Raw genomic sequence first — 21647 nt, 5'->3', positions numbered from 1 at the left:
CCGTCAAAGAGATACAAGAAACAGAGAGCTAAAAGGCCAGTTTCAGATGATGAGGAAGCAGCAGCTAAGGAAGGAGATCAGGAATCTATGATCTCACAAGAACCAGAATTTGCTGAAGCCACTGCTTCTCCATTGACTCCAACTCATGAAGCTGCTACAGAAAAGGCCAACACACCATCTGTGTCTCTTGTACATAAAACTGTATCTCCTGTCAATCCAGGCACAAGTGCTGAAATTGATATTCAGAACCTGGTTGTGCCTGAGGTACTTTACTTAGAAGCTCCAACAACAATTAATCCATCTACAACACCTTTTCCTGATGCTACTAAAACTCCAGAATTGTCTCCAACACCTTCTTTTCATCTAGATGTTGATAATCAGAATATAGGTGAGTATCAGGATATGGCTGTTGATCAAAACTTGGAACCAGATCAGCACTTAGAGGATGATGCTGAAGCCTCAATTGCTTCTCATACTATTGTTCTATCAGAAGATGCTGATTCTGTTAGTTCTGATGTTTCAAATGCTGACCCTACTCGTGATACTGCTATGAATGCAGATGCTGATGCAGCTGGTCCTTCAGGACATGCACCTCAGCAAACTGTTCACAAAAGTGAGTTAGTCAAGAAGTTTACTCGAAGAGAAGCACCAGTGCCTTGGAGTGAAACTCCTCGAGGACAGGAGTGGACTAAGGAATGGAACTCAGTTACCTTTGTTCCATCTGAAAAGATTCTTGCTGAGCACTTGACAAAAGCTGATGAAATGTTAATTAATGATGATTTCAAGACACAGATTCGAGTCACTGCATTGAGTACTAGACATTTGCAAGGTCTCCATTCAACAACTCATGACGAGTTACATAAAATTCAGGAAGAATTACTCAAGCAAGAAACATTTCAGAAAATTGAAAAGAAAAAATTCTTTCAACCTACCTTTGACAGAGTTGCTTATATTGAGAAGACCCAAGAGAAGCAACAGTCTCAGATTGATGATATTTTGAAAAATCAAGCTTCTCAACAATCTCAACTCGATGAAAACCAAGCCTCAGTGGAATTGCTTGTCTCTCTTATGTTACCTGCTGATACCAAAAAGGGGGAGAAAGTAATTAAGTCCAAATGTAAAACTGATAAGACACTGAAGGGGAAGGATGATGAAAAAGATGACCAGGGAAACTCTGGAATGGGTGGAGGTCATGGTCAAGGTAGAAGTTTCTCATCAAGAGGAGCTGGAATTACAAGTCACAGGACAAGTTCTGATGCTGGAAAAAGAATTACTTCTGCTACTGGTAAAAGGATAAGTTTTGATGAACTTTTGGATCTTGATGAAGAAATGTCAAGACGGTTATTTTTTAAGGAAAATCCAGGAATGGACTTGGAGAGTCTGATGGAAGAAGAAGCTAGACTTAAATCAGAAAAAGTCAAATCTAAATCTGAAGCTTCTAGTAAAAAGAAACTTCCAAAGCTCAAAGGCATTGTGATAAAAGAAAGGACAAATCCTGAAGCAACCAAAGCTAAATCACAACTGCAGATAGATCCAAGGTCCAAGGGCAAAGAGAAAGTTGGTGAACCTATCAAAGTTTATGTGCCTCCTGTGAATGAAGAAATTACTGATGAAGATGCTGATCTTGCTCTGACTTCAAGAAAAGTTTCTAAGACAACCTCTGACATGGCTCAAGTTGTTCAGAGTCAAGAGATAGTTAGTTCTGATATCTCAAAGAAGCAAGTAACCTCTGACATAGCTCAAGTTAACTTGATATCAGAAGATAAGTCAAAGGAAACCTCTGACATTGCTCATGTTAAACCTTCGAAGATACTCCTACCAGGATTCACCAAAGCCAAACAGACTCAACCTTTGAAGACTGCTGTAAGTGGTTTTGAAGCAAGAGTAGTTACTGGAAAGGAAGCAAGAGATAAAACTGGATTGAGAAGTGCTGATGAAAGAAGAGTACAGAACACAACCAATGATCCAACTTCCTTAAGTGAACCAGGTATTGGAGCAACTCCTGAGAGATTGAATCAACTAGAATCTGTACAAATGGTTTACCATACCTACTTGAAAGAACACATCTTGTTGTATTTCATGACAGATGGTAGGGTTTATCATATAAGGGAAAATGCCATTCCACTGAAGTATTTAGAAGAACTGGAACATGTATTATTCTTACTTCAAGTGAATGACAAAATAACAGAAAGTGCTGCAAACTATTTGAAGAATCAGATTCAGAGACAGAAAAGGCTTTATTCTGTTAAGTCTGACATCACATATCTTCCAAAGTACAGAGATCACAAGGGTGATATTGTTGAGATGAAGCCCAACTCTGCTAAGATTATAACTACCTTTCTGGGTTACAGGGTTGTGGAATTCAATCTTGAGTCTGACAAGGCATATTTGATCAGACTGGATCAGGACATAAAGAAAGCTAAAATTAATGATCTGAGGGCTGCAATCTTTCAAACTGGTGAAGATTCTGCAGAACCTAAAGATGCTAAAAGGAGGATGATTGATGAACTCAGATATGCTGAGAGATGTTTGTTGAAGAACTATCTCAGAACAACTCCTGACATCAGAGAGATCAGAAGATGAAGCCAAGTCAAGATCTACAACTACTTAAATTCTGATATGAATACAGACTAAAGTTATTATCAGAAGTTAAAGATTGGTAAAGCTTTAAGGACTGTAAGTTGTAGTTATCTAGTCAAATTCTCATGCATTTGTACTTAAAGTTTTTTACATCATCAAATATTTGTTAAACTTGTATATTATGCTAATTTACGAGTTGGGGGAGATTGTTAGATATATTTGATAATGTCATGACTAATGTGATTTATGTTTAGTTTACAGATCTTACTTAAACAGGACAAATCAGTACTTAACTGAAATCAGCACTTATACTGAAGTCAGAACTTAAGTCATCAGTACTTAAGGTTCAGAAGATATTTATCAGAAGATAATATCAGAACTTAAAGGAAACGTTCAGAAAAAGAAGGCAGCTGATTCACAAGAAGAGAAGATCGAGACAAACATAAGAAGAGATATGCATGAAGAAGGAATTCTATGAAGAATAGAATACTTGGAAGAAAAGATATCTGATTGATATATTTTAGAAAGCAGAATTATATTCCATATCAATTAGCGATTATCTTGTAACTGTGTAGTATATAAACACAGACATAGGGTTTACACTATAAGTGTTATCATAATCGAGAAGATTATTCATTGTAACCCTAGCAGCTCTCGTGATATTTGTTCATCACTGAGAGAGAACAGTTACATACTGTAACAGAGTTTATTGTTTTGAATAAAGTTTGTTTTCTGTTACTTGAGTTATTAAAGTTCGATTTGATTGTGCTATGTAATAACCCCAAAATTTTCAACTTTTTGTAACCCTTGTGAATAGTGTTTTAGCTGAATGAGAAAACTTTTCACGCCACACTATGTAGGGGTTCTGTTATGGATATTCTGGGATATTATTAGTACTCTATGAAGTATATAAGTGTATGTAAAGATCGTCAGAATCCGATTCCGAACACTTTGGTTTTTCCCGGAAATCCACAAGATACGGAGAGAATTGAGTATAAGGTAACAGGATAAAAAGGATTTAAATTAAAGGATTATAATAGAGGATCATAAAAAGGAATATAATGTATTGAGAAAGGTTCAGGGAACCTAAGTAATAAGATCCCGGGTATGATCCTTCAAACGATAAACGAGAACGAAAGTTAAGCGAACCGTATAACAGATCAGCGGTCATTAGGCAAACGATTAAGAAGTTAATCAAAGGGATTAGTGGGAATGATGTCATCCAACCAATAGAAAGAGGACAAGGAAGGGAGGATGACTTCATGAGGATGACATAAGCATGACATGGGAAGGAAGGAGGTGTGGTGGCTTTGTAACCACACAAATTCAAGGGCAAGAAGGTAATTGACTAAAGCAAGCACAAAAACCAAGCAACCAAGCCAAGCAAAAATCATTTTCATCAAAAATCAAAAAGCAACCAAGGCTTTGTTCTTGAAGCTCTCGGCTTTTTACTATTCATTAGGCAAGAATTTTCAAAAATTCAAGATCCAAGCTTCCTAAATTGGTGAGTAAATTCCCTAATCATCTTCATGCTTAGTTAGGGCTATACCATGAGTTTAAGCCATCAATTCCTTCTCAATCTTCTTCATTTAATCAAAGAAGAAGACTATGAATAGTGTTTTCAAGTTTTTTAACTTGAAGTTTTATTGTTTTTCTTGAAGATCCAAGCTTTCCTAAGACTTCTCAAAGCTTCTTAAGGCTTCCTAGCTCCTCCCACCACTTCAAGGAAGGTATACCATCTCCAAACCCTAGATCCCTATGTATTATAAGATGATTTTAATTAGTAGGATGATATTGTAGCTTGTTGTGGTGATTTAGAGTTTAGGATTTGGAATGGTAGTGAAATGGAATGGTAAATGTTGTGGTTTTGATTAAAAGAACTTAAGTATGATTAAAGCTAAGTTTAGGCATAAGTATGATTGATTAAATTGAATTGGTTGGGGTTTTTATGATGTGATAAGGATGGATGTTGGTTGTATGTTGGATTTGAGGTTGGTTTGTGGTTGGTTTTGAATGGTTAAAAATTGGGAAATCGCGTAAACATAGCCGTCGTAACGTCCGATTTTCTTTGGACTGTTTTTGTGCATAGCATTAGGACCCGAGAACCCCCTGCTAGATTATGACCACTGCCATGTTTAGATAGCTCATGTTACGAGCTTCGTTTTGATATGTAGTTCGTTCGATTCCGATGCACGATTTAGGAGAAACGACCGTTTCAAGTAACGGCGTTTCGCGAACGAAACTTTTTTCCCTCGCCTTACTTTGAAACATAGGTTAAAGACCAAAAAGGGTTAATTAATGTATGAAACATTTATGGTAAGTGTGTTAGGCAGTTGGTAAGACACTCGCGAAGGAATCGCTTTAAAACTCGTAAAGGTTAAATTATTAAAAATGGTGGAGCCGAGGGTACCCGAGTGACTTAAGCAAATCAGTGAGCGCAAAACAAGCATTAGAGTCTAAGTTAGTTAAAGTATAGATTTACAAGTGATTTTGGTTTAATTCCAACTTACTTGTTGTTTATAGGTTACCAGACTCGTCCCGAGCCATTCGTAACCCCAGTCGCTCAGGCAAGTTTTCTACCCGTTATAACTGTTGTTGTGATGAATATATGTATTTGCATTATCTTGCGATAGATGCATGTTGGTTAATTAGCAAATGATGCAATATATTGAAGCATGCTGCTATTGTATATATATATATGCATGCCTGTTTCGCATTCTTTCCATATATATATATCTGTTGGTTCAGTTGATAATACCTATGCTAGAGGATAGCGGTAACTTGCATATACCCTTAGTATAGGGACCCAAAGGTGAAAATATTTTCTAAAACCGGGAGTCGAGGATCCCGAGTAGATTTTGTATATATGGATATGGATATATATATATATATTTATATATATATATATATATGGTTATAGTTTTCCAAACTATTAATCGAATAAGGTTTATTCGATAACTTTAACTTTATTTTATTTATTGAATATTATTTGAATATTCATTCGAGGGCTTATGACTCAGTTTATATTATTTATTGAATATTTTTGAATATTCATTTGAGGATCTATGACTCCGATTATTTGCTGAGATATATTCTTTATTTTATTAAAGAATAAGGTGTAAATAATCAAACTTATTTTCGATTATTCAAATAAAGATAGTACTTTTATATAAGTATATCTTTGGTTATTTAATATCCATTTCAAGTATAAGTTTTAATACTTCTACTTCGATTATTTTTATAAGGATTATCTTTATGAGAATATTATTTAAATAACAATATTCAGGCATTTTTTCTAAATATACTGGGGACTGATTTATTTCATTAAATCAGCTTTACTACAAACACTCTTTAAAGTGTTTTCGAGTCTTCAAAATGATTTTTAAAAGTTAGAGCGGATCCCAAAACTCATTTTTATATTTAAGATCTTCCTTTTTAAGGGGATTTAAATACTCGCTCAAAACCTGGGGAATCCGGCTCTGTGGCGTATTTTATATTCGCAACAAGGTTGCTGTTTGATAAATGAATTGATTACTTACCCAATATTCGGGAAGTAAAATTCTTGGAACAAGTTAATCCATTAACATGCATCGCCTGGGAAATATCGGTGAGTTTTCCTTTCCAACTAGATACGACTTCTTGGTGAAGCCGTATCAACAAGTTTCTACTTGGGGAAAGGGGGAACGAGCTTTACGTTTCAGAGTCATGGATTTCATCTGAACTAGGAGTGGCATAAGTGGCCGAGTAGCGCCGGCCCAGCCTTATTATATTGGCCCAAATGGCCTGGAAGTTCCGCTAAGGCGGTCCATTCCTTAGGAGTTCAGTGTTCGGTTGACAAGTAAATCCGACAGGTTCTCCTCTACATGTAGAAAATGGTGGGGTTGCACTACTACGACTGATCATCGTAAGTGGTCTTCCTGGCGCGGCAAACTCCCGTAATGAGTTCATCATCCAATTGGATAATTTCTGCAACACTACCCAGAGCACTTCGATAGAAAGGCTACGGTTGGGCGATTGTTGAGTGTTGGCAGGGTCAAGTTTTCAAAATGATGTTTACATCAAATGAAGTATCTCGTAACTTCATTTTATTTTGATAATATTTTAAAGATTTAATCTATTCAAATCTTGTCTTATAGTCTCATCTATGTGATGAACTTTTGAAACTAATTATAACTTGAATAGTGGTAGTTCAAGTAGTATTGGGAAAGATATAAGTATATTGGGGTATTTGGTAACCTCATCTTTTAAACTTATATCTAATTAATAATTGTCTTATGTATGACAAAGATTTTCAGAAAAACGTTGAGACAAGGTTAGATATATTAGATCACCTTGCAACGATATTTTTATACAGTTATAAACTGGAACGTTGTGTATATTATGCATGGAAGAGGACTTCCAATATTTTGAAAAGTATATATGTATATATATATACTGAATATTTTGCGACTTCATCGCATTTAGATATCAACTTGGTTCATTTCTTTTGACCAAGACTTTCATGAGTACTATGAGAAGGCTCATATATTGTCAATCATTATACATATTATTTTGGTGGGCTTGCTGCTCACCCTTGCTTTCTTCTTTCATCACACAACATCAGATAGACAAGATGAACCGGACCAAGCTTCCGATTCGCAAGAGGTTAGGGGACGTTCCGCAGTTTTCCAGAAGCACTGATGCCGCCATAGCTGAGGTAGGAACTACCAATAGGCTAGGCTTCCAACTTTTGATGTATCAGATTATGTATATTTATGAATTGTAATAATGGCAAAGAAATGTAAATTCATTCAGAAACCTGTTTAAGGTGTATTGGCATATAATTGTGGAAATAAACGACTTGTGATTATTTTTGGATATTCATCTCTGAGACTATAACTTGTGGTGTGTGTGTTTATTGTGGGGTCAAAGTACAGAGTAGTTGATTATTTATTAAGATTGGGTGTTGTTAAGGGAAATGGAACTCGTGACGACCCGGATCCCCGACCCCGGATCTGGGGGTGTTACAGAAATGGTATCAGAGCTAAGCGTTATAAACCTCAGAGATGATGGGACGTTAAGATAATAAGTTCACTAAGATAATAAGAACTCTTGCCAAGTTCATAGTCGGGCTACCTAACGTAGCACTGACAGATAAAACCCTTACGGGAACCCTTATAAGTATCGTGATAGTAACGTAGTTCATTCTCGTATAGGGCAGCGGAGCACCGAACCTTGAGGTTCAGGAGCATCAACAGGAGGATGTTTTATTACAAGTTGGAGATCAAATTGTGAATCCGATGGAGTACCCTAATGAGGGACCGGATGAGGTTCAGATAGAGAATGTTGCGGTTGAGGATGTTATTCCGGAAAGGATTGTGGCTGAGGAGGATCTCATGGAGGATCCCGATGAGAATGAAGAGAGGACCGCTGAGGAACTGATGACCATAGTCAGGGCGACTACCAGAGCAAGAATGGCCGCGAGGGTGGCCCTAGAGGATGAAGAGTTACCAAGGGCACAAAGGTTAATGAGGGCAGAAGGAGTGGGGCCTTCCACGACCCCAATTATACCAGTATCAAACCCTCTTCCAGAGGCTCCTGTAGACATCCATGAGGTTCCACCAATTCCTGTCCCATCCCCTGTACAGAGCCCAGCACATACTGAGGAAATGCCACCTTTATCCCCTGAACCATTGTCACCTGATACCGTGCTTGGTTATCCCTTTGGATCTCCTGGGTCTGCACCACCCGCACCCCATGGACTGCTAGATGCTACCACTCAGGCTTCTCTTATCGCCAATTATTATATGACTTTGGGTGGCCTGTCTGAGGCCCGTAATGTTAGGAATGATCTGTTGGATCGACTTACTGCACCAAGGATTGAGGGCGGGATACTTCCGGCAGGATTAGCGTATAGCATGGAAAGGATTGAGGCTACCACCCGTGTTACAGCTAGAGGCCATCTTGAGGGTCAGGTCAATCCGGCTCTACTTGCGACTATCTTAGACCTCATCACCTCTGTGATGGAGCAGGTTAGGGATGTCGTGCGTGCTCGCATCTCTTAATCCATGGTAGTGTGTAGAGCCAGAGCAATCAAACAAGGGTTTCATGTAGCACCGCTTTTGGAGGATTAGCCTAAGTGATGAATGATTAGTTTTAATGATGAGATGACTATCTACGGTAGTACTTTTGGGATAGGAGCGATAAGTTCAAATGATGTAACCATCTGTAATATGTTCAGTTGTTGTACCCTCGAACAAATGGTTATGTATATATTCGTTAATTTCAGTTCAGGTCAGTTTGTTTGTGATAAATCACATTGTTAATTGCTCTATTAACACTTAAGAGAGTGTCATGAAGTTTATCGGACTTAAGAATTCATGATTTACAATCGTGCAAGGACTAAACGAAGGGGAAGACTTAAGCAAAGTAAGTAAGACAAATATCCGGAGATTCTCAAAATTTTCCAAGTAATATGCCCCCACAAGGAAAAAGATTAAGGGCAAACCTGGAACGTAATAATCAGGGAGGTTGCAATTAAGATATAAAGAACCCGGAATATAATAAAGTGGAAAATGAAGATTTTAAATTAAAAGATGACTCCAATTATGGGGAGTAGGAAGAAATATTTAGACTAAGAAAGCAAAAGTCGAGCGAGATAAGGAGACCCGAGACGGTACTCCTATACAGAAATTCATGAACCTGTCTAAACAGAACTTATATTTTATTCCCAACCACCACCTTGAGGAAACAATGTGGTGTGAAATTCTTTCATGACCTTTAAATCGCTAAGCTCTCAGAGTTCCAAGGAACAGGCTGACCCAGCCGAGGCAAGAACCTGACTAAAGGAAATATAGGAATCATTTGAGATTCAAAATGATTGATGAACCACCAAAGACCGTTTTTGTCACTTACCCTCCTAAGAGAGAGACCACCCGTTGGTGAAAGACCAAGAAAGGCACGGAGCCAGAGGTTAGAATAAACTGATTTAAGTCCAGTCAATTGTTTTCGGGAAAGTACTTCTCAAGGTTATGGAGATAGTGTAAAAGCTTAAGAGCCAGAACAAAGGCAGACGAGTATGATGAATTATGAATCTAAGTTGTAAAAGTTATCAAGATTCGTTCTGAAGACACGAATCCAAAATGACGGGATGTTTGAAATCAATGCTTATGTTGTGTTGGTTCATGAAATAACGATAAGAGAAAGGAATATAAAGGCAAGAGAGTTTGAGGAATGATAAGGGAGTTGGGTATGAGGAAACCATAAAGACTCGTAGAAATAGAAATAGAAAAGTAGGTAATCGTCCGGATGAGAGTGATTCACCATGAGTTAAATTGATGGTTGAAGGTATAAGAGATACATATATTTTATCCCCTGTAAGTTGGGAAGATTCGAGGAAACCTTGAGATAATTCGAAGGATAAATAATGAGACGTGGATAGACTGAGGAGACAAGAAAGTAAGAAATTAAGAAAATTGGGTGAAGGAAGTGACCTTCAAGAAGGTAAAGTGTAAGACCGGTGGCATGATACCCAGAAAGGGAGACGCCAGATATGAAAGATATCCCAACATTGAGATGACTATTGAGATAAACAACAAAAGTAAATAAGGAATTATTAAGAAGAAGTTCACGTTGAACACGACCAATATCTTCCAGAACATCCTTGTTATCGTTACCAGATTAGGCAAGAAAAGCGGATAACCGTTGTTATCTTTTGGAGGCCATTTTGATTAACCTCATTTTGTATACAGATGTTATTGTGAAATTAGGCATTTACTATCGAGGTGGGAATAATTGAATAAGATACCCATATCAGGGATATATGACTTTATTTATCCATGGAAGGATGCTTGTACCTTTTTAAAGGTGGAATTAAGGATAGAACATCGGTAACTTAAAACGAATCCTAGGGGAATGCATAAAGGTTGGCATTTCACCCTTGATAGGGATAGTATGAGTTTTGACAGTATGAATTGGAAAGCATTAAGGTAATAATAACCTTTAAGGATCAGTGGAGAAATTTTTCAGAAGTATATAGACAATGGTTCTAGTAATAGTGAATGGTATTTTGATATGCCCTGTATCTAGGGAATACAGGAGGAACGATTGAAGGATAACCTTAGAGGTTTTACAAGGAAAAAGGTAATATTCAAAATTCTCAAGAATAGAAATGTTGATAAAGGAAATATGACGTAATTATAATGTTGCCAAGTGAGGCACGTGCTAAACCACGAGAAAGTATGGATCGAACCAGTAATGGTCGAAATTGTTCAGGGCAATTAGGACTTAAGATAAAAGATGTTCTAATTATGATTGAGCGTCAGTCATGACAGTGATTAACCTCTAAAGACTGAGGCAATAACTTATGGAAAAATGGTGATTTTTTTTTTACTCATCAGATTTTAAGGAAAACATCTTCACATAAGCTGTGATTGAAATAAGGTAGGAAATATATTTGGAGGTGGTTAAAATGACATTGACTGTAAGGAAATTTTACTATCAGGAAAGGCTAAAGAGGTGGCCGACACTTTAAAGGTAAGAGGATAATTATAGGCGCTTGTGCCAAAAGAATACAGTGATGATGGTTAAAACTGTGAAGGTTATATTATGGTTTGGAAGATTGACATTCCTCCTGATGACTGTGCAATACCCAACCGTAATAGTAGTTGGTAAAGGTTTAATTCGTGTAATCGCCATGAACGGGCTATCTATCTTATAAGGTCCTATCTTGAGATGAGCCAGAACCATGTTTCAAAAAGGACTAGATGAACCCTTGAGTTAATTCTTCTACTTAGGGCGTATGATTAAGAATGGTATTAACCTGCTATCGTTGCTTCGATTGAAACTCTTCTGCACTTTTAATTGCTTCATGTCATGTATGTATGTCAGGATCAGGAGTGTTCTTCATGAATCAGGAGTGGTGATTATGTTACCTCCTTAGAATGATTTGATACGACATGGATAGACTCCGTATGGTTAGCTATTAAGACTTCATGGAAAATGAATGACTACAGTAGGTCAGTGGTGGACCATAGTAAGGCAGCAATGATTCTGTGAGTAATGAGCTGATTACAACCGTGAGAGTTGTATTGGAATGGGTGTTGAGATTGAGTACCACTAATCGGGTCGTGGTAGTGTATAAGTTATCATTGATAGACTAATTAAGTAGAGTATCTACCTAGTGAATAATTATTCTTTCTTATCAATAGAGAGTCGTATTATTATACGAGGAAGGTTGCGGTGCAAACATAGAATTCTAGTAACGATGATGTATAGAATGAGATCCCAGATTCGATTTTCGATGTCGAGGGAGTTTCAAAGGTGATTATGTATAAGCTCGAGGAAGAGTGTGGGTCCATAGAATGATGGACGGGATAGCGAAAATATTTAGGCACGTGAAATGCGATGCTATAATACTTGATGTTGATATAAATACATATATGTTTTGTTCTTCTATGACGAACCTCTATAGTTTAGAGGTAGGTTCCAAGCCAGATATTTTGTGGCAGTATATTTTTTTCATATATACAATTCTCTTCAGTTCGTTCTTTTCTCTTCTTTTCATTTCATGTAAGCTGAGAAGAACAACCCTTCCAGAAGGGGAGGTATTGCCGAATGACTATCTATCTGTGTGATAGAAGCCGAGTAGGATACCAGCTATTGTTTAATTGCTTGTCAAGTACTAAAGGCTGGCCACCTTCTGTACTAACTATGCGATATAACAAGTGTTCATGATCATAGTGATCTCTCAACAAATTCCTTTACTTCTATTTGATAGATCAAATTTTGGAAAATAGAAACAACTGAAAAAGGAGTAATAAAGTGGTGGTAGTATGCGGAATGGGAACATATTCGTGATACTAAGGTTGACGTGGTTATTAAAAGGTTATAGAACGCTAACGAGCAAAAGTATAACCAGTATAATATTAGGAACGGAAGGTAGTAGCGATTACGAACTGGAAAAGAATGGGTATTGAGAAGCAAAAGCTCTAATGCTAAAAGCAATAATGAGAGTCTGTGCAATAGACTTGAAAGAATTTGGAATGATCACTTAATTCGGATTGAGTTATCTTACGACAATAGATCATATGTCATTATCGAGATGTCGCCTTATGAGATCCTTGAGGGAAGACAATGTCGATCTCCCTTATGTTAGGATGAAGTTGTAGAGCGCAAGATGCTCGGACCCACAGTAGTCCAAAGGACCAAGGATATGATAGATCTAATCGGAGGACGGCTGGTAGTAGCCCAAGATGGACATGATAAGTATGTTGATTTGACACGAAAGGATAAAGAGTATGAAATAGGGGACCTAGTAATGTTATAGGTATCCCTTGGAAAAGATTGATGAGGTTCGGAAAGAAAGGAAAGCTAAGTCTACTATTTGTTGGACCCTTGGATATATTAAGACATATTGGGAAGATAGCATATGAGCTAGCCCTACCCCCGAACATGTAGCGAGTCATAACGCGTTTCACGTATCAATGTTAAGGAAGTGTAATTTAGATGCCAGATAAATAGAGGCATATGAGCGCATAGATATGCAACCCGACGTAACCTATATGGAGCAACCAGGAAGGGTTATAGAGTGAAAAGGAACAAGTGCTTAGGAGAAGGATTATCAAACTAGGCAGAGTTTGGTGGTAGAACCACAATGTGGAAAATTGACTCGAGAGTTAGAAAGTGTAATGCTAAGAAAGTACCCTATTTGTTTTCTGTTTGATTCCGGGACGGAATCCTTTTAAGGAGGGGAGACTGTAATAACCCCAAAATTTTCAACTTTTTGTAACCCTTGTGAATAGTGTTTTAGCTGAATGAGAAAACTTTTCACGCCACACTATGTAGGGGTTCTGTTATGGATATTCTGGGATATTATTAGTACTCTATGAAGTATATAAGTGTATGTAAAGATCATCAGAATCCGATTCCGAACACTTTGGTTTTTCCCGGAAATCCACAAGATACGGAGAGAATTGAGTATAAGGTAACAGGATAAAAAGGATTTAAATTAAAGGATTATAATAGAGGATCATAAAAAGGAATATAATGTATTGAGAAAGGTTCAGGGAACCTAAGTAATAAGATCCCGGGTATGATCCTTCAAACGATAAACGAGAACGAAAGTTAAGCGAACCGTATAACAGATCAGCGGTCATTAGGCAAACGATTAAGAAGTTAATCAAAGGGATTAGTGGGAATGATGTCATCCAACCAATAGAAAGAGGACAAGGAAGGGAGGATGACTTCATGAGGATGACATAAGCATGACATGGGAAGGAAGGAGGTGTGGTGGCTTTGTAACCACACAAATTCAAGGGCAAGAAGGTAATTGACTAAAGCAAGCACAACAACCAAGCAACCAAGCCAAGCAAAAATCATTTTCAATAAAAATCAAAAAGCAACCAAGGCTTTGTTCTTGAAGCTCTCGGCTTTTTACTATTCATTAGGCAAGAATTTTCAAAAATTCAAGATCCAAGCTTCCTAAATTGGTGAGTAAATTCCCTAATCATCTTCATGCTTAGTTAGGGCTATACCATGAGTTTAAGCCATCAATTCCTTCTCAATCTTCTTCATTTAATCAAAGAAGAAGACTATGAATAGTGTTTTCAAGTTTTTTAACTTGAAGTTTTATTGTTTTTCTTGAAGATCCAAGCTTTCCTAAGACTTCTCAAAGCTTCTTAAGGCTTCCTAGCTCCTCCCACCACTTCAAGGAAGGTATACCATCTCCAAACCCTAGATCCCTATGTATTATAAGATGATTTTAATTAGTAGGATGATATTGTAGCTTGTTGTGGTGATTTAGAGTTTAGGATTTGGAATGGTAGTGAAATGGAATGGTAAATGTTGTGGTTTTGATTAAAAGAACTTAAGTATGATTAAAGCTAAGTTTAGGCATAAGTATGATTGATTAAATTGAATTGGTTGGGGTTTTTATGATGTGATAAGGATGGATGTTGGTTGTATGTTGGATTTGAGGTTGGTTTGTGGTTGGTTTTGAATGGTTAAAAATTGGGAAATCGCGTAAACATAGCCGTCGTAACGTCCAATTTTCTTTGGACTGTTTTTGTGCATAGCATTAGGACCCGAGAACCCCCTGCTAGATTATGACCACTGCCATGTTTAGATAGCTCATGTTACGAGCTTCGTTTTGATATGTAGTTCGTTCGATTCCGATGCACGATTTAGGAGAAACGACCGTTTCAAGTAACGGCGTTTCACGAACGAAACTTTTTTCCCTCGCCTTACTTTGAAACATAGGTTAAAGACCAAAAAGGGTTAATTAATGTATGAAACATTTATGGTAAGTGTGTTAGGCAGTTGGTAAGACACTCGCGAAGGAATCGCTTTAAAACTCGTAAAGGTTAAATTATTAAAAATGGTGGAGCCGAGGGTACCCGAGTGACTTAAGCAAATCAGTGAGCGCAAAACAAGCGTTAGAGTCTAAGTTAGTTAAAGTATAGATTTACAAGTGATTTTGGTTTAATTCCAACTTACTTGTTGTTTATAGGTTACCAGACTCGTCCCGAGCCATTCGTAACCCCAATCGCTCAAGCAAGTTTTCTACCCGTTATAACTGTTGTTGTGATGAATATATGTATTTGCATTATCTTGCGATAGATGCATGTTGGTTAATTAGCAAATGATGCAATATATTGAAGCATGCTGCTATGGTATATATATATATGCATGCCTGTTTCGCATTCTTTCCATATATATATATATCTGTTGGTTCAGTTGATAATACCTATGCTAGAGGATAGCGGTAACTTGCATATACCCTTAGTATAGGGACCCAAAGGTGAAAATATTTTCTAAAACCGGGAGTCGAGGATCCCGAGTAGATTTTGTATATATGGATATGGATATATATATATTTATATATATATATATGGTTATAGTTTTCCAAACTATTAATCGAATATGGTTTATTCGATAACTTTAACTTTATTTTATTTATTGAATATTATTTGAATATTCATTCGAGGGCTTATGACTCAGTTTATATTATTTATTGAATATTTTTGAATATTCATTTGAGGATCTATGACTCCGATTATTTGCTGAGATATATTCTTTATTTTATTAAAGAATAAGGTGTAAATAATCAAACTTATTTTCGATTATTCAAATAAAGATAGTACTTTTATATAAGTATATCTTTGGTTATTTAATATCCATTTCAAGTATAAGTTTTAATACTTCTACTTCGATTATTTTTATAAGGATTATCTTTATGAGAATATTATTTAAATAACAATATTCAGGCATTTTTTCTAAATATACTGGGGACTGATTTACTTCATTAAATCAGCTTTACTCCAAACACTCTTTAAAGTGTTTTCGAGTCTTCAAAATGATTTTTAAAAGTTAGAGCGGATCCCAAAACTCATTTTTATATTTAAGATCTTCCTTTTTAAGGGGATTTAAATACTCGCTCAAAACCTGGGGAATCCGGCTCTGTGGTGTATTTTATATTCGCAACAAGGTTGCTGTTTGATAAATGAATTGATTACTTACCCAATATTCGGGAAGTAAAATTCTTGGAACAAGTTAATCCATTAACAGGCATCGCCTGGGAAATATCGGTGAGTTTTCCTTTCCAACTAGATACGACTTCTTGGTGAAGCCGTATCAACAAGTTTCTACTTGGGGAAAGGGGGAACGAGCTTTACGTTTCAGAGTCATGGATTTCATCTGAACTAGGAGTGGCATAAGTGGCCGAGTAGCGCCGGCCCAGCCTTATTATATTGGCCCAAATGGCCTGGAAGTTCCGCTAAGGCGGTCCATTCCTTAGGAGTTCAGTGTTCGGTTGACAAGTAAATCCGACAGGTTCTCCTCTACATGTAGAAAATGGTGGGGTTGCACTACTACGACTGATCATCGTAAGTGGTCTTCCTGGCGCGGCAAACTCCCGTAATGAGTTCATCATCCAATTGGATAATTTCTGCAACACTACCCAGAGCACTTCGATAGAAAGGCTACGGTTGGGCGATTGTTGAGTGTTGGCAGGGTCAAGTTTTCAAAATGATGTTTACATCAAATGAAGTATCTCGTAACTTCATTTTATTTTGATAATATTTTAAAGATTTAATCTATTCAAATCTTGTCTTATAGTCTCATCTATGTGATGAACTTTTGAAACTAATTATAACTTGAATAGTGGTAGTTCAAGTAGTATTGGGAAAGATATAAGTATATTGGGGTATTTGGTAACCTCATCTTTTAAACTTATATCTAATTAATAATTGTCTTATGTATGACAAAGATTTTCAGAAAAACGTTGAGACAAGGTTAGATATATTAGATCACCTTGCAACGATATTTTTATACAGTTATAAACTGGAACGTTGTGTATATTATGCATGGAAGAGGACTTCCAATATTTTGAAAAGTATATATGTATATATATATACTGAATATTTTGCGACTTCATCGCATTTAGATATCAACTTGGTTCATTTCTTTTGACCAAGACTTTCATGAGTACTATGAGAAGGCTCATATATTGTCAATCATTATACATATTATTTTGGTGGGCTTGCTGCTCACCCTTGCTTTCTTCTTTCATCACACAACATCAGATAGACAAGATGAACCGGACCAAGCTTCCGATTCGCAAGAGGTTAGGGGACGTTCCGCAGTTTTCCAGAAGCACTGATGCCGCCATAGCTGAGGTAGGAACTACCAATAGGCTAGGCTTCCAACTTTTGATGTATCAGATTATGTATATTTATGAATTGTAATAATGGCAAAGAAATGTAAATTCATTCAGAAACCTGTTTAAGGTGTATTGGCATATAATTGTGGAAATAAACGACTTGTGATTATTTTTGGATATTCATCTCTGAGACTATAACTTGTGGTGTGTGTGTTTATTGTGGGGTCAAAGTACAGAGTAGTTGATTATTTATTAAGATTGGGTGTTGTTAAGGGAAATGGAACTCGTGACGACCCGGATCCCCGACCCCGGATCTGGGGGTGTTACATGCTATACACTGTATTCACCCCCCTCTACAGTGTGTGTGTGACCTAACAGAGAATCATTGTTGTAGAAAAATGAAGGATAACTTGGATTATTCTAAAGTCTTGACAAATAATTTCAGATTGAAACAATTTAGTGGTTATCCAAACTTTTCAACCGGATAAAATCAGAATATAAGAACAGAGAATGATGTATTTTGTGTGAATTCAACAACCAACCTTTTATTTTTTCTATCTCAATGACCAAATCTGTTGCAAGTATTATATAGGTGTCCAAAAGATATGTCCTAAGACACGTCCATACATGTCCAAAAGACATGTCCTAAGACACATCCATACATGTCCAAAAGACATGTCCTACGACATATCCATACATGTCCAAAAGACATGTCCTAAGACACATCCATACATGTCCAAAAGACATGTCCTAAGACACATCCTTTGAGGTATGCGGTTGTGTCTAAAAGACATGTCTTTCCACATTAACACAAACCCCCGCCAATACCGAAAATCATAATAAACTCAAACAAGCATGCACTCCGCACTCTCCCGACTTGTTTGATGAAATATTACAATCACATTGGTCAACTAGTTAATCCAATTACACTAAAATATCTAACAATCCTCCCCCATTTTAGCGTAATCCATGATTAACTAAACAAAATCACAACAAACAACAAATTTATGTATAAATGAAATATCATGATGATTGAATTTCATATTAGTATATTACACATTCCAGATATTCGAATATCAAGGTATCACAACTGATTGAACCTCTGTTATTCATAATGAATACATGAAGATAATATACACATTAATTTATATTCTCAAATGTTCTCACTTGACACTATCTTTTACTAGCCTTGTGTCCTAATCCTTCATAAGCATAATAAAGTCAAGTCCTAACTTCTTGAAGCGGCTAAACTTCATGCTCACATAGGTAGCTCTTTTATTCTTGCACCTGCATATGCAATTTTTCAAAAGAACTATTAAGAAGATAAACTTCAACCTCCTGAACTTCCAGGTCTGAACACATACCTTGGGATGACACTATTAATGTGTTCCAATCTCTAGATGTTAAGTTTTCCGCATTGAATTCAATATCTAATGTCATATTAGATGGGAATTGGGTATCTCAACATGAGAAATTTTAGATGGACTTTAATTCCACCCCTACAGCCGATTTGTACACAAGATCTCTTCTCAACCCTTTGGTCAAATGATCGGCTAAATTATGTTGAGTTCTTATAAACTCCACTGATATAACACCATGCATGATAAGCTCTCTAATCATGCTGTGTCTAACACCTAAGTGTCTAGACTTGCCTTTGTACACTTCTCTATAAGCATTAGCCAAGGCAGACTCACTATCACATCTGATAGATATGGGAGATATAGGTTTAGGCCATAAAGGAATTTCATAAATCAGATTTCTTAGCCATTCAGCTTCTTTACCAGCAGCTGATAATGCTACAAACTCAGATTCCATTGTTGAGTTAGTAATGCAACTCTATTTTTTTTATGCCCAAGAAATAACACCTCCCCCAAGAAGGAATACCCAACCACTCGTGGAAGAATGATCTTCTTTATCACAAATCCAACTTGCATCAGAATGACCTTCAAGAACCGAAGGAAATCCAGTATAAGTCAAACCATAATCCATGGTTCCTTTTAAGTACTTGAACACTCGGCTTAAAGCTTGCCAATGATGTGAACTTGGTTTTCTAGTAAACCTACTAAGCTTACCAACAATATAGGCTATATCTGGCCTAGTGCTTATCATGGCATACATGAGGCTACCAATCGCTCTTGAGAATTCAAGTTGAGATACTACAACTCCTTTACTAGATACTAGCTTAAGACTAGGATCAATAGGAGTGCTAACTGGAGAACAATTATTAAAGTTAAATCTTTTCAAAATCTTCTCAATATAATGAGATTGATAAATTGAAATACTATTTTTCGTACACTTGATCTTTATACCAAGAATCACCTCAGCCTCTCCCAAGTCTTTCATGTCAAAATTAGATGACAAAAATTTCTTGGTTTTATCCACTTGATTTTGGTCAGTACCAAAAATCAACATATCATCTACGTATAAGCAAATTATAACTCCTTTACCAGAAGCATCAAACTAGCTATATACACATTTGTCTGCTTGGTTATGAAGAAAACCATTAGACAACCACATTATCAAATTTTTGATGCCAATCTTTTGGTGCTTGTTTAAGACCATACAAAGATTTCTTCAACTTACACACCTTGTGCTACTACCAGGCATAACAAACCCTTCCGGTTGTTTCATATAAATCTCCTCATATAATTCACCATTCAAGAATGCAGTTTTTACATCCATCTGATGAATTACAAGGTTGTGTATAGATGCAAGTGCTATCAACAACCTGATAGTAGAAATCCTAGCAACAGGAGCATAAGTATCAAAGTAATCAATCCCTTCTTTTTGCTTAAAGCCTTGTATAACCAATCTGGCTTTAAATTTGTCTATGGTACCGTCCACTTTCATTTTTCTTTTGAAGATCCATCTGTTTCCTAATGCTTTACAGCCAGGAGGTAGATCACTCAATTCCCATGTGTTATTATTCATGATAGAATCCATCTCATCCTGAATAGCTTCTTTCCAGAATGCAACATCCCTTGATGTCATTGCTTCATTAAATGTTTTTGGATCCTCCTCAATAATAAAACAATATTGGTACTCAGACTCAATCTCAACCTCATCTCTTGAACCTTCAACCAAACAAAGTTGAAAATCAGGTCCAAATGATTTGTTTTTTCTAGCTCTAAAGCTTCTCCTTGGTTCAGAAGGTCCATGAACATCTTCAGTTTGAACCGAGTTCCTACTGAAAGAATTCTGAATCATGTCTCTTGGTCTAGGTATAGATGTAAATCTATTTTCATCAAAGTCAGCATCTCTTGACTCGATAATCGTATTCACAGATACATAATCATTAGATTCTAATACATAGAACCTATATGCAATGAAATGCTCAGCATACCCCACAAAAATACAATCTAAACCTCTTTCACCCAAGTTTCTCCTTTTGGGTTCAGTGAGCCTTACAACTGCCCTACATCCCCAAACTCTCAGAAAACTCAATTTTGGTGGCTCTTTATACCAAAGTTCATAAGGGGTAAATTTATTCCTCTTAGTAGGAATCCTATTTAACAAATAACAGGCTGTTAACATAGCCTCACCCCAAAAAACCTTCATTCAAACCCGAATAGGATAACATGGAATTAACCATCTCTTTCAAAGTCCTATTCTTCCTTTCTGCCACACCATTTTGTTGTGGTGTATAAGGAGCAGTGGTTTGATGTATTATACCAGAAGATTGAAAGTATACTGGATCATAATACTCACCTCCTCTATCAGTACACAGATTTTTAATCATAGTACTTTTATGTAGCTCTACTTCTTCTTTATAAATTTTAAATTTATCAAGAGCTTCATCCTTAGTATTCAACAAATAAACATAGCAATATCTAGATGCATCGTCAATAAATGTAATGACATATTTTTTATTTTCCAACGAAGGTGTAGCATGAAAATCACGTAAATCGCTATGTATCAGTTCCAACACTTCAGATATTCTATTTACGTCCTTGAAAGGCTTTCTGGTTATCTTAGTTAACAAACATATTTTATATTTCTCATTGTTTATATCAATAGCAGGTATGAGACTTATTTTAGACATATCCTTTATTCTTTTATAATGTACATGTCCCAGTCTAGCATGCCACAATTTAGATTTATTCGAATTATTGCTAGCATAATTAGAAGTCATACAAGCAGATTCATCATCAAAAGAGACATTAACATTCAACATAAACATGCCATTACATAAATAACCAAAGCCAACAAAAGTACCATGCTTTGACAAGATATACTTGTCACTTTCATACACTTGTTTGTAACCACAATTATTCAATACAACACCAGACAAGAGATTCTTTCAAATTCCAGGAACATACAACACATTATTTAATAATACATATTTCCAGAAGTAAAAAAAAGCTTTACATTTCCTAGTCCTTTGATTGGTTCAGTTGCAACATTTCCCATCTTTAACATAGATCCATCT

General features: G+C 36.5%; 1 pseudogene; it reads right to left on the bottom strand.

Moving 5' to 3' along the window:
- The window catches only part of LOC141691145 (wall-associated receptor kinase 2-like), a 43601-nt pseudogene extending 24943 nt beyond the window's left edge, over positions 1-18658 (bottom strand).
- Positions 18659-21647: the final 2989 nt, after the last annotated feature.

The sequence above is a fragment of the Apium graveolens genome, chromosome 10 (genome assembly GCF_009905375.1).
Source record: "Apium graveolens cultivar Ventura chromosome 10, ASM990537v1, whole genome shotgun sequence".
Classification (NCBI taxonomy): Eukaryota; Viridiplantae; Streptophyta; class Magnoliopsida; order Apiales; family Apiaceae; genus Apium; species Apium graveolens.
Note: the sequence above shows the minus strand (reverse complement) of the source record. Positions and strands in the feature narration are given on the sequence as shown.